General features: G+C 37.4%; 1 protein-coding gene and 1 pseudogene across 1 annotated transcript in view; one reads left to right on the forward strand and one right to left on the reverse strand.

Moving 5' to 3' along the window:
- The window catches only part of SLC24A2 (solute carrier family 24 (sodium/potassium/calcium exchanger), member 2), a 289,987-nt gene that overhangs the window by 205,673 nt on the left and 70,141 nt on the right, over positions 1–14,173 (reverse strand). The window lies entirely within an intron of this gene.
- On the forward strand, positions 5,643–6,069 carry LOC105548583 (annotated as a pseudogene).

Consider the following 14,173-nt stretch of genomic DNA (forward strand, 5'->3'; position numbering starts at 1 on the left):
AAAAAAATGGCACCAAAAAAAAAAAGAAAAAAAGAAATATATCAAATTAATACTTGTGATTATTTCTGGGTGGCGGTATTACAGATGATTTTTATTTTTCTCCTTTGTATATTTTCCAAATTTTCTGAAAGGAGATTCCATTAATTTAGTAATTTAGAAAAAATAAAAGTAAGTCTTAATTTTTTTTTCTGACTAGATGATTCTCTGAAATAAACTAACTTCCCCTGACTGGTTTCAGGACACCAATGACTCAGCCCTTCTGGTTAGGACACACGGATGCACTAGAGGGGTCCTGAGACCTGAGCTCCATGACCCAGACTTGTTTTGCTGCTTACTGGCTGTGTCTTTCTGGGCAAAACAGTTCTGAGCCTCTGTAATTGTATTTGTAAAATGTGGCAATTGATGTCTGCCTCATAGATGAAGTTTAAAGACAGAATAAGAAAAATGCTTTGAAAAGTACTATATAAATGCAAGTTATGTCTCACCTGAGACATAGATAAAACAGAGTACACACTCAAATCCCAAATGACCAACTTCTTGGTTTTATGACATCACTTAAATGACAGAACCTCTTTGAGCCTTAGCGTCATAATTTGTCAAGTAGAGATATTACTGGCTTCTTCAGAAGGTGGGTGTGAACTAAACACCTATGTGGGACTCAGTAAATGTTTGCTTTCTTCCTTTCTTAGGCTCTGTCTTTCCCCACTCTGCTCTTACTGTGAAACAAGGATTTTAAAAAATGCTCTAGCATCAGCACTTTCTATTCTAATTTTAAAGCATATTATTTACTTTGATTTTTTTTGATATGTTAAAAATGTATGGACTCTTTTTCCTTTCTCCACCCTTTTATGGTTTGGACCAATAGCAAACACAAAGTACGCAGAACTTGGCAAAATCAATGTGAGGACTGTGGACAAATTTTATGGGGTCATTTGAGCCTGAAGTCTTCCACAGAAAGCTCTGAAACTCTAAGCACTTTACATTAGGGCAGGAAGAGTAGGAAGGGTGAGAACGTCCTTGCTTTGGTAGGCTGAAACTGTTTCAGCAATTAGATCTCCTTAGATTCTAGATTTATCTAAATATACCTGTGACATTCTGTAAATGTGCAGAACTCAGAATTTCTCAGGCTTGGTTTCTGTAGTGTCAATTGACAACCACATGTCTTGAAGTTTTGTTTCCTTTAATTAACCTTCTCCATTTTCAAATCAATTTTCTCACTTCCTCATGGTGTTACTGCTATTCTAAGGAATGCAGACCAAAGGGATCAACATTTCAAGACTCCAAAGGTTCGTATGCCAAGCCTGGAACTTTGCACACAAATAGATATCCAAGCACATTCGCTGTTCATTCTGTACACCCCAACATAAAAATTCAAAGTCTAAGATTAAAGTATCAGAGGATTGAGTCCTAAGTTACTATTTGAAATCTGGTTCACCTTGTATAAGAATCTTTTCTTGTGGGAATGTTGAAGATTTTTGAGAAAGAGAACAACCCACTGAAGGCCCTCCCTGTTTAGGGAAGATTAACCTGTTAGGTGCTAGTAGATTGATCGACGGGGATGATCTGCATGTGCCATGATTGTGAAGACAGATTAAAAAGGAAGAGGCAGATAAAAGACATATTGTAGCAGAATCTGCTAGTGCCCAGTCCATTTTTCCAGAGTCTTAGCACTTCACTGTGTTCTGGTTGATTTCTAACTGCCAGCGTCTACCCACCTTTAGTTGAGTGCTAAGGAATTCACAGCCCCATGCCAAGCAGCACTCAGTCAATGACTGATAGGAGTTGATACCTAAACACTCCAGCTCCCTTGCCCTTTGGATGGAAGAACTCTGAGCTGTGTTGTATTAGTTTCCTATTGCTGCTGTAAAAAAACTACCAAAAACTAAAGAGGCCTAAGGAAACATGAATTTATTACTGAACAGTTCTGGAGGTCATAAGTTTGAAATAGATCTTATTGGGCTAAAATAAAGATGCAGGTTTGAAGTTAGTACACTATTGCTTTGAAGGATGCTGACCAACCTTCTGGTACGAGTAGACCCAAGCTGTGGCCAGCTTATTCTTTGAAGGAGCCTTCTTGAATTCCTCCTCCCTTTATAATCAAAACCAAGACAGGAGAATGTGGTGGTGAAAATTCCTCCACACTATGCTGAAATCAATCATAACAGGCCTCATCTTAATCCCACTTAATTTAATCCTGCTATTTAATTTAATCCATCTAACTTAATCCCACTTTGGCACAATCCGAATCTAGAATACTTGAGTGAAATCATCGACTACTCCAAGACTAGCAGAAGCCTACCCTGGATGGAAAAGGATAACAAAGTCACAAGGTACATAAAGTCAGAATCTCTTGTTTTTCATTCTGGCTATAGATAACCACATGATCTTAGACTAATCACGTAATTTCTCTCTGACCAATTTCATTTCTTCATGTAAAGACAGAATTAATAAAACTTACTCCTTTTTGGAGAGATTTCAGAGTTAAATGGAAAACTCTGTGAACTTGCTTTGAGTACTAATACAATAGCAGTAATCATGATGATTCAAAGGACAGTAAACCTTTTGTTTTTCCCATGAATGCAGGTTTTAGTCAAATGCCAGCCAAGTATTCTCTGTACACTTGATGCTCCTAAAATATTTATTGTTTTTGATAATGAAGAATAATGTCTTATGCAAAGTAATCTATTCACAAACTTTCTCCCAGTTGGAACTGATATATGTTGAGCCATCTCAGTTATTCTGATAAAGCCCCTCACTACATTTGTATCTAACTTCATCAGAAACAAATGATCTTCTCGAAACACTTTGGAGAGTTCTGCAAGATTTAACAATGGATGGTGACTTGTTGCATAACAGAACACTTGACTTTTTGCTCTATTTTAAATTACATTTGAGTATTTTTTATTGAGAATCTATTAAATCTAGGGCTCCAAGAACTGGTCTTCCAGCAGTTTACATAACAATAGCTACAACAACAACCGATGTCTGCATCTTGCATTACAGTTGGCAGTGGCTTCCTATAGTTAGATGTTGCCCAAACTTCAGTCATTTTTATAACATCAGCATGATATTTTGCCGTATTTTCTTAATTTATGTGTTACTATTTATGAAGTGTTTTACCTTAAATTGACTTACCTTTTAGAATGTAAATGTTTATTTAAAAAGTGAACTTCATATCACTACCATACCCAGAAAACCAATATTGTTTGCCATAAATAGAAAATACATAATTCATTGATTTAGCCATTCCATAAAGTATACATATAGCAAAACATCATGTTGTGCACCATAAATATATACATTTATATTTGCAAATAAAAAATAATAATTTTTGAAAAGAAAGTAAATAAATGCAATGCAACAAAAACAAAACAATATTGTTCCGTTTCTGCCTGATACTATTGTTGGGTAAAGGTTCCTGAACTTGAGATACATTCTTCTGTGTTTGTGTGTGTAAGTGTGTGTACCAGAGAGAAAGACAGAGAGAGAGAGAGAGAGAGAGACTTGCATATCTTATATGAAATTTAGAGACAGCTCTACATTGAGACTTTTACTGAATTATTTAGATTTTTGGAAAAGATATGATGGATTAGAATCTTAGCAAGCAGTGCAGATACTGTATCCATTTTACAGATGATAAAGCTAGGGCTCAGAGAGATTACATGACTTATTCCTTGAATACTCAGTAAATGGCAGAGCTGGGCTTCAAACACGAGCCTTTTCATTCCAAATCCTGTGCTTTCTCTAATGCACTCAAACCTTCTTGGAGTGAGAGGGGTTGCACAGGGCTTAGATGAAGCACACTGAAGATCCATTCCCTCTGTCATTTATAATCCGGTCAAAGAGATGAGAGGGACCAAAGTCACAGATTTAAGTTGTTTCAAGAGAAAGTAGAAAAGTATGTTTTGAGATAATTGGCCCAAAGAATAATGGTGAAAATATTTAGCAAGTGAGCCCACTGTAAGTTGGACTATTAGGGGAGACTTTCTGGAAGAAGCAAGATTAAAACTCTTGTGTTGAAGGATGGATAAAATTAGATGAATTGAAGATAGAGGTGAAGCCATTTCAAGTGATAACAGCACTTTGATCAGAATAATAAAAAATGTCAAAGCTCTGTTTTGGTTCACTGCAGATAGGGGAAATGCATATATATGTCAGGAAGTACTATGGCTACATTTTAGAGTCTTACATGCTATAAAGTAGAATGAATCACTATTTTGTAATCCTTAAAAATAAACTATTTCCCTCAAAACATGTACAATTCAGCAAACTATCTACAGGGCTTTTTCTCCTAAGGAAATAATGATGGATATATACTAATATTTGTAAGAATGTGTCTCATCCTAGCAGGGCAATTGGAAATAACTCCAGTGTTTGATCATATGGGGCTTATTTACATAAAATTAACTACATCAATACTGGGGACCCTGTGCAATCTCCAGAAAAGATTTCAACTTCTGCTACTAAAACATGGTCTGTGGACCAATATTGTCACCTTTACCTGGAACTTGTTAAGATTCAGTTTCTGATGCAGTAGATCTAGGGGAGGGCCTGAGATTCTGCATTTCCAACAAGTTCCCCAGTGATCTGCACATGCATTAACATTTGAGAAGCAGAGGCACATGATTAATGACATGGAAAGATATTTGCAATTAAATGAAACAGGCTGATTTCATAAGAATTAGTTCCATATGATACTATATTGGTAAATTTTAAAAATATGCATACATTCACACATAAGAGAAGGAAATACGGAAAGAGTGTGTGTGTGTGTGTGTGTGTGTGTGTGTGTATGTGCAAGACAGACAGATGGGAAGAATATATATTAAAATACCAACAGTGGTGGAATTACTGGAAATTATTTAAATTTTTTTCTGTGTTTGTATATTTGTATCTACCATGAACATTCATGTATGTCTCTTTCAAAATATAAATAATAAAACTATATTTTCAATTCCTTTTCTGTTTTCAGAATTTTACTGAGTCCTTTCTGGAAAAATAAACAGGAACCCAGAGGTTGAACTGGAAGAAAACAACTCACAGGGATTTAATCAATGTAACAAGAAATTGTCAGAAGAAAGAAAAACTTACAAGATAAGAATTTTCCACTAAGTGTGAAGTAAGTCTATGTAACCTTCACGTCCCTAGTGCTCTTGGAATTTATTTTAAAAACAAAACTTTTTTTTTTTTTTTTTTTTTAAAGTAAGGCTATAAAACTCCAGGAACATAGACATTTTCAAGACTGCCAACTGGGAAAGTACTTTCAGGATGAAACAGATCGGTTTCCCTTAACAAGTATTTTTAGTGGTTTTACTCTGAGTTCTGGTTGGGAATATTCCAGCAATGTCACTTAGAAGTTGAAAGAGGACCCAACTGCTTTGTCGGAATGATTCTTTGCCTGCCTTCTGCCTTGGAAAATTTACCTTAATCTTTATTCATTTCTGTGCGTTGTCCCCATTTGGGTGATCCCTTTGTTCTCAGCATATGATGTTGAGAACAGCTTCACTATTTCTTTGCTGCTGGGATGTTTAGGCAATGGAAGTAAGTTAAGATGATTAAATGAGATAATGCAAATAAAACATTTATTATAAAGGAAATACTTAAAAAGTTGACTGATTGGGAACTGGCGTTGTGGCGTGACTATGGGGACTCTCCAGGGAAATATCAACTGCCCCCGAACAGAACTGAAGAAAAAGCTGTTCAAGCACCTGTGGGTATTGAACTGGGAGTGGCATCTGAGGCACTGGCTGGTTGGGGCTGTGATAGACCAAGGGCTGATCATGCAGCACCACCTCAAGAAGCGGGCATCCAGTGCACGTACCAACATTACTCTGTCCGGCAAGAAGCGCAGAAAACTTCTCCAGCAGATCTAGCTTGCCTGGAAACAGAAAGCAGCCATGGAAGTGGAAGCCCCTCAAAACTATCCAGGACTAATGAGCCACAGCTCAAAAGGCAAAAGAGGACAAAAGTCCCTAGGATGTAGAAATGAAGGACCTTGAAGATGCGAGTGAAACCTCTTCCTCTAGAAGATTCTCAACTGGATCCAGAAGGACTCAGTTGTTGTTTTAGAGGACTTTGGCAAAAGCAGTGCCCCTTTTCACCAGATTTCCTCCTCCCTAATAGAAGGATGTCTTTGGGAGGGAAGAGGGTACAGAAGAAAGATTGTAGAAGAGCCTCTTTACAAGTCAACTCCATTTGTAATAAAGCCCTAGCACTCTGAAAATAATTTTTTGACTGATTAATTCATCATTCAACAACTGTGTACCATGTGATGATCATCATCTACCCCTATGGGCAGAGGATGCAGATGATCCCAGACTTGTTTCCTTACCTCAAGATGCTTTCAGGTAAGGGGATATAACCAAGGAAACACAAGTACCTTGCAGTGTCACAAGTGCCATGACAAGGAGAGGGCCAGGTATCACAGGGGCAAATAAGAGGAGTACTATCCCCATCAAGGGGGTGGTGGTGGTAAAGAAATCTTCCTCATTGAAATGACATCTGCTTTGAAATATGATGGACCAGCAGGTTTTGGCCAGGAATAGCTGAGAAGTTCCAGACAGTGGGAATAACACATTTACACGTTCAAATATGAGAAAGAACACAAATGTTCAGGTGCTCAACAAACTCAAAGTGCTAGGATATGAGTGTGGCATGGAGGGTGGGGGCAGTAGAAAGAAGGAAAATAATATGAGGGATCTGTAGAGCCTGGTGATGAATGGGCCTTGTCAGCCATGTGGAGGAAGTTTCACTTCATCCAAAGGTCTGTGGGAAAGATTAGGGTCAAATATGGTATCATAGGGGTTTTAGGCAGATTGCTCTGGGCACAGGTGGAGAAAGACTGGAGACAAGCCAAGAGGACTGCAAATCAGCCAGCTGGGATGCTGCTGCAGGAACACAGGGAGAGATGATCCTATCCTCAAGCCAATGGAAATAGATGACTATACATGAAATGAGACTGGTGATTAACTGGAAGTTGGGAGATGATGGAACAGACCCAGAGAATGTGCTTAATAAATGCCCATTTTTCTTCTTTACTTCTCCACAGATATCTATTGGCCACTTCAGGCCAAGGAAAGATTAACCCAGTAGTAGTAAAAAAAAAATTTCTAGAAGCAAAATAACTGTGTGCTTAGCAGTTCTCTAAGTAAGGTCTAGGAATTCTTGAGGGTCACTGCATTTCTATTCGAGGGGTCTGTGAGGTCACAACTATTTTCACAACAATTCTAAGATGCTGTTTGCCTTTTTTGCTTTCATTCTTTCACAAACATGCAGCGGATTCTTCCAGAGGCTACGTGATGTGTTATAATGCAATTGCTGTGATGGCTAAAGTTATATGTGCTTGGATTTTCTTGAGCTTTAAATTGTCCCAGTTTTAATTTCAAATATAGTAAATACAGAAAGATATAGTCTCCATAACAAAAGCTCTTTGGGGTCCTCTATAATGCTTAAGAGTATAAAAGAAACCTGAAGCCACAAAATTTGACAACCAATGCCATAAATATTTAAAGAAAATTTTAAAGGCATCCACTACCAAGAGCTTAAAAAAATTACGAGTGAGGATAAACTCTACTGATTGAGGAGCCTAATTCTTATCTTAGTTTTGTTGTCCTTTCAAATCTGAGCCGTTGCTGGCTTAATATAAAGATAATGCCTGGGATTTTATTTCTAGAAGAACACATCCAACTAACAAAATCAAAGCACATACCATACAATGTACTAAGTAGAAATATGAAATCCATATATGCGATTCTGAATAGACTTTGTTCTTTAAACTTATTTTTAAAGTTGGAAAACAGAGTCACTGAGTAATACTCATATCTTAGAACAAAATCTCTGTTGTGTAGGCAGAAAAGCAAAATAGAAGTGACAGTGTGGGCAAGTGGAAAATAACACAGTGAGGAGAAATGATGCAAACTAGACTCAGAACCAGAGCTGTAAATGCAAGTTGCCAACCCAAAAGGACTTCAGGATCCCCTATGAACCATTATTTCAAAAAACAAGGGCAGCTGGCTAGCAAATCAAGCATAAACCTGAGAGTCATCCACACATCATTTGAAGAGGCCTGGAGACAGTGAAGGACACTTTTCTGTGCCCCTGAACAATACCAAAGTGGCTGCCCTTCCAAGAGGTCATCAGGTGTCTCAGCACAAAAAGTCTGGGGAAGGTCAGGATAAGAGCAATACAGAAAACAGCCCCAGAGACTGAGGGCAGTCAGAGTTCCACGCTTAGGACGAGGATTCCATATGGCTGTTAGGAATGTGATGTGGCTAGTACATTGGAGGAACTGAATGCTTAATTTTATTTCATGTTCACTAATATAAATTGAAAGAGCCATGAGTCTAGTAATGATCATACTCGAGAACTCTATTCCAGAACTTTAGTGAAATGATCTTCCCAACCTCTGGAGAGTCAACTCTAAGATCTCCTATCATGGTGCAAGATGGGTTTGAATGTACTCTTCAGGTAAACGCGTATGTGAAATCCTTGTCTCCCACCAAAACCCACTCAGCTTCCTAGGACATCTGCCAGCAAAGCCAGCTAGTTCTCCTTGGTGAGTTTGGAATAGGAGCTTAGTAAAGAGGGAAGCAGAGCAGACAAAGGACAGGCAGGAGTCTTGCCTGTTACCCCATGTGACCTGGCCCTGAGCTATCTTCCAAATTCTTTTCCTGATACGTAACTGCTTGTTACTGTGCTCCAGTGACACACACCCCCTAGTTCTTCCTTGACTATATCAAGCAAGTTCCCATCTCATGGTCTGTTGTGTTTATTTACTTTCTTCTTATCCTGGAATGCTCTTTCTATGGATCAGGGTTTCTTAACTTCAGTGCTAGTGACATTTTAAGCTGGATAATTCTTTGCTACAGGGACCTGCCCTCTGCAGCACAGGGTGTTTAGCAGCATCCTTGTTCTCTATCCACCAGATGCCAGTACCATCCCTTCCCCCAGTTGTGACAATTAAAAACTTCTCCAGACATCAAACGTCCCTGGAGAGGCACAGTCACCCTGGTTAAGAATCACTGCCCTAGATATCTGCATGATTCACTTTCTCACTTAATTTAGTTCTGTACTCAGATGTCACCTCCAGGGAATCTTTTTCAAAACCTTGTACCTCTCTGTCCCCTTTCCCTGTTTTACTTTTCTTCTCAGTATTTATCACTAGTTAACATTATATCAGATACTTCTTTGTTTCTTGTTTCTTTGCCTGCTTTGTTTACTGCTGTATCCTAGCACCTAGTATCTAGTTGATTGTTAGATGCTTTATAAATATTTATTGAATGAAGGAAGGAAGTACCTGCACCATTTGTAAAGTCAAGAGACAGGAAGTTTTCATTCTGGGAGAATGGACACATGTCACCAGGAGAAAAGCTTTAACTCAATTTAGCTATTAAAATCTGTATTGGTTGTTACATAACAATGATAAGGCTTTAGGGCATTTTCTAATAATGGGCATACTTTTACTCACCTTCTCTAAAATCATGCTTTGAATGCAAAAATAAGTTATAATTTTAAATGTATTTGTCAACCACTTTTATAAATAGTATGCAATTTTGAGACCTAAAACTGTGGTCATATCATCAAGAATCTATGTTCTTACCTGATTTTAACATTGATGTCTCTTTGCTATTGTGCAAAAGACATTTTGATAATGAGAAGAAGGCCTGATGAAAGGCCTACATTTTCCTTCATAGTTATAAATTGAAAATGTGTTTCCAAGAGGTTTTTATTAGCATTACTGTGTATAAGCCTATAATTTCAGTAACTCCAGCCCTAGGAAATTTAATCATGCGCTGAAGTCCTTACTTACTTGTAAGATTGAGGTTTTTCACCCATGATGATTTGTTATAATCTTCCTGAATTCCTCAAGAATACTAGACTAATTTATAAGATGCTGACTTTCTTCTGGAAAGAAGTATAAATATTCAAAAGAAATTACAAGCACCAAGTAAATTGCACATTTTGGAGAATAAGGGAAGAATATCCCCGAAGTGTTGGTAGATGGCCAGAGTATTCTCCTACAACCTGGATCTAGCCAATTATTAAATGAAGTCCCATAACACCTCAGCTCCTAAAAATCTGCAGGGACTAAGAACTTCTGAATATATTAACTAGAATTTTTTAAAGTTAAGTGATTCTACTTTCACATTTTCAAGGTTTTTACTGATGGAAGTCTTTCTACAACAACACACACTGCTATCCTTTTTAATAATAGAAAATCTGGAACTCTGTGTGTGTGTGTGTGTGTGTGTGACCTATGGCCACCCTTTGTGAAGCTGTGCATATGCACAAACAAGCATGGGTGCAAGTCTCAGAATTAGGTCCCCAAGGGTGGCCCTACAACTTGATTCCTCTTCCAGATGGGGTGCAACCCTCGCAGAACCATAAAGGCAGCATCCCAAGCCTGCCTTGTAAAAAACTGACTGCTGAATCAAAAGACCAAGAGCAGCCCTTCCCTTTCAGGGTTATTTTGATTCTATAAAATAAAATAAAATAAAATAAAATAAAATAAAATAAAATAAATCACCATCTTTACTACTGTTTCTAGAGTCTCAACTTTTCAGTAATCCTGTAAACCTTGTTTGTGATTTCTACAGTCAGCCATTTTGGCAACCCACATCACTTGCCTTTTCCCTTTCACTATTTGAATGGAGGAGGAGCATTCCTTATGAGTCATTTTTGTAATGAGAATTACAAAAATGTTTGTGTGTATATCTATTTAAGGTATACAACATGATGTTATGAAATACATACATAGAGTAAAATGGTCATTACAGTGAAACAAATTTAAGATATCTATCATGTCACAGAGTTATCCATTTTTCCCCTCTGTGGCAACAGCAGCTATAATCTACTCATTTAGCAAGTGTCCTGAATACAATATGCTATTACTAACTATAGTCTTCATGTTGTACATTAGATCTTTAGACATGTTTGTCCTACGTATCTGCTACTTTGCACAGAGATAGAGAATAAACAGTGGTTCTCAGGGGTGGGGTTGAGAGGAAGGAAATGGAGAGATGTAAGTCAAATGATACAAAGTAATCCAAGAATTTATGTGAGAAGAGGTGGGAAAAGTCTACTTCTAAGGTGCCTCAACCTTTCCCCCTAACTCCATCCTTACCACCACCACCATCAAACACCATAATAATAATAATAATAATCAGGAAATTAACACTTCTAGACACCTGATGCCAGACTACATTGTTTTTGAAGTATTTCCCAATGTCAAGCTTTGAACAGAATTATAGATACCTACAAAATGAATAAGTTTGAATGTTTTATATAGCATTTGCAAGGAATATCAAAGTCCTCTTGTATTTTCTAATATGTTGCTTTCAGAAAAATATCTCAGTGGATACACTGACAGGCAGAAAGATGATCAAAGATATTAACCCTGCCCCTTCAAGATTAGAGGCATAATTGCCTAGCTGGAGAGAAGCCGAGAAGACTCAAGTAGGACTCAGGTTTGCAATAATCTTTCCCTGAAGGTATAAAAAAAAGATAGAAACCCTTGGGAAGTATTCCGCATCCATCTGTGCATTAGCTTGTTCTTTGGAATCAACATTATGGCTCCTCAGATACCTCTGTGCTAAGGATTTTTTCCGAAAGTTGAAAGTTTTGTTTTTCTACAAGAGCAGTCCCTGTAGGCACAGTCAACCCATGCTCATTGTGTTTGAGCCCAGGCACAGTCCACAGGGAAGCTGGCAAATGTGACCATGGCACACCATTACATGCTCCTCAGAGGGCTGGAGGGTACTTATAAATGCATTCCCTTGAAGAAAGAAGCAACTGGCAATTTTTATACAGCTGCATTATATGCTGATTATGTACAAAGGCTAAAACCAGGCAAAGTACCTAGCAGAAAATACCCATGCATTATTCAACTAATACGAATCTGTTGTTTTTCTAATTTGCTCTTCAAAACATGTCTTTTCAAGTTGTTCTGAGTTGCAGTTGTTTTGAGGGAGGGAGAACAAAAGTATTCTCTCTTTTCAGGAACAAAAACTCAAATAAAAGAGGTACCCCCATTCAGCTAATCATGGCAGCTTTAACAATATATGGGCAAAATGTACAACAAACTTACAAAATTAGAGACTTTATGAAGAGCATCCCTTTCTAACCAAGTTATTTTAGAACAGAGAAAGGTAAACAATCTATTTATCAGGCTAGGTTTTCCAGGCTTTCCCATTCCAAGTCATTCTTATGTTTTCTTTCCTTCTTCTTCTATTTCTCCCTTTTGCCTTTCCTAATCCATATCGTAAGATACCATGTACAACACACTTACCCCTATTTAACTGCACATGTTCACAGTATCCTACAGTCAAAAGCTCTACTTTGGCAGCAACTTTTTATTGATGAATGCATTTTATCCTGATTACATGACAGTGATGATGGTTTACTCAGTATTTCATTCAGCATACTTATTGTGGGCTTACTATGTGCCAGGAAATGTATGAGTCCCAATGACAGATAGAACAGGGTTCCTAGCTTCATGGAGCTCATATTCACTGGTTAACTACAGGTATGAAGGCTTTCAGTAAATTTTGTGTGCAGTGACACTCTCCTGTGATCCCAGGGGTGATTTAATTTATCCTCACATTAAATATGATCCTCCTGAACAACACAGTGGTGTTCCTTTAGGGCTGATGTATTATATTTGCCTTTATGCCACTCATATCTTGAGAGACTGCTGAGATCTAGAATAGCTTTTTGATAAGCCCCTTTGCCTACCTCCCCTATCTGACCCTTTCTTTCTTACGGGCGCTTGGTGTTTACAGTTTATAGCCACTATCATCACCCTCATTCCCACAGTCTCTTTTCCTTTCCTATTCTTCTGTTGTTTGCCACATGTTTTCTGCTTTTTTATCTTTCTTTTGTCTTGGTCATTCTGAATGCTTTCAGTCTGGTCAGTCAATGGCACTACTATAATCTCTTAGTTTCCAGGTCTTATTAGTTACTATTGTTATTTTTGTACACTCAAAGGCTGGGTAAAATATTCTTTACAACACACATTCATTGGTTCCTTTCTCCCCCATCAAACATAGTTCAGTGCTATTCCAGATGCTTGAAGCTGTTTGTGATCTGATATCTGAGCTCTGGATACTGAACTACTGCAGCTCACTTTGCCAGAGACAGTGAGAGTTCTTCCTGAAATATAAGGTGTACTCACAATATTTGATAAGATATAGAGGCAGAATTAGAAGGTAACAGTTAATGACTAGCACCATGGAAAACAGGCCAAAGGGCACCAAGTTTTGCAGTGTATTTCTATGCAAACTTGAGCGTATTGTGCTGGTTCACTGATTCTCAAGTTTTCAGTAAAGAAAATAGGAATGTTAGATCACAAAGAGAGATACACTAAGGTTCCACAGAAAAAAGATGCCTCACAAGTAGCCCAGTACACTCCAGTGCATTTTGAAATGGTGGTGGAATGAAATGGTTAGGTAAGTTTAGTTTTTTGGTTAAGCAAGAATTACCATATGTACTATAGATGAATTTCTAATTTTTAAATAATCAGGATAAAATGCATTTATCAATAAAAAGTTGCTGCCAAAGTGTTTGCCTCAGAGGTCATTAAGAACATAACAACCAAAAAATCCTATTGATTTGTCTTTTTAAAAGGATTATAGAAAAATGGAAGTCTATACAAAGTCATCTACATTCTAATGTTAAACTATTCAACAATAAACTTACACAGTATCTATTCACCTGTTCTGGGCCTAATCTATTGTTTGAGATTCTAAATTTTTTAGCTGACTTTTATCTTATTTTCTTACTTGTTTTATACACCTTCTCCTCCTTTTTCTATGGCTAAAATCACCTGAAGCCTCTTGCAGTGATTATACTGGAGTAGGCTTTTCCACTAAAGGGTCATCAAAGAATTAGTTCTTCAGTGACCCCACTAAATGAAAATTCCACTAAAAACTTTTGTTACAAGAAGAAAATGCATACATGTGTTAAGATCTAATCAAACTGGGATGTCTAAAGACAAAAATAATGGCCAGATGATTTAAAACCTTTTTTTTTTTTTTTTTTTTTTTTTGATCCTAGTACAATCTGGCGCTTTTTTTTTTTTTAACATAGTGAGACTCTGACTCAAAAAAAAAAAAAAAAAAAAAAAGCCAGATAATTTTAGGGTTGTGAGCATCCTTAACTCGATTTCTTAACATAG

The sequence above is a fragment of the Mandrillus leucophaeus genome, unplaced genomic scaffold (genome assembly GCF_000951045.1).
Source record: "Mandrillus leucophaeus isolate KB7577 unplaced genomic scaffold, Mleu.le_1.0 Scaffold415, whole genome shotgun sequence".
In the NCBI taxonomy this organism is placed as follows: domain Eukaryota; kingdom Metazoa; phylum Chordata; class Mammalia; order Primates; family Cercopithecidae; genus Mandrillus; species Mandrillus leucophaeus.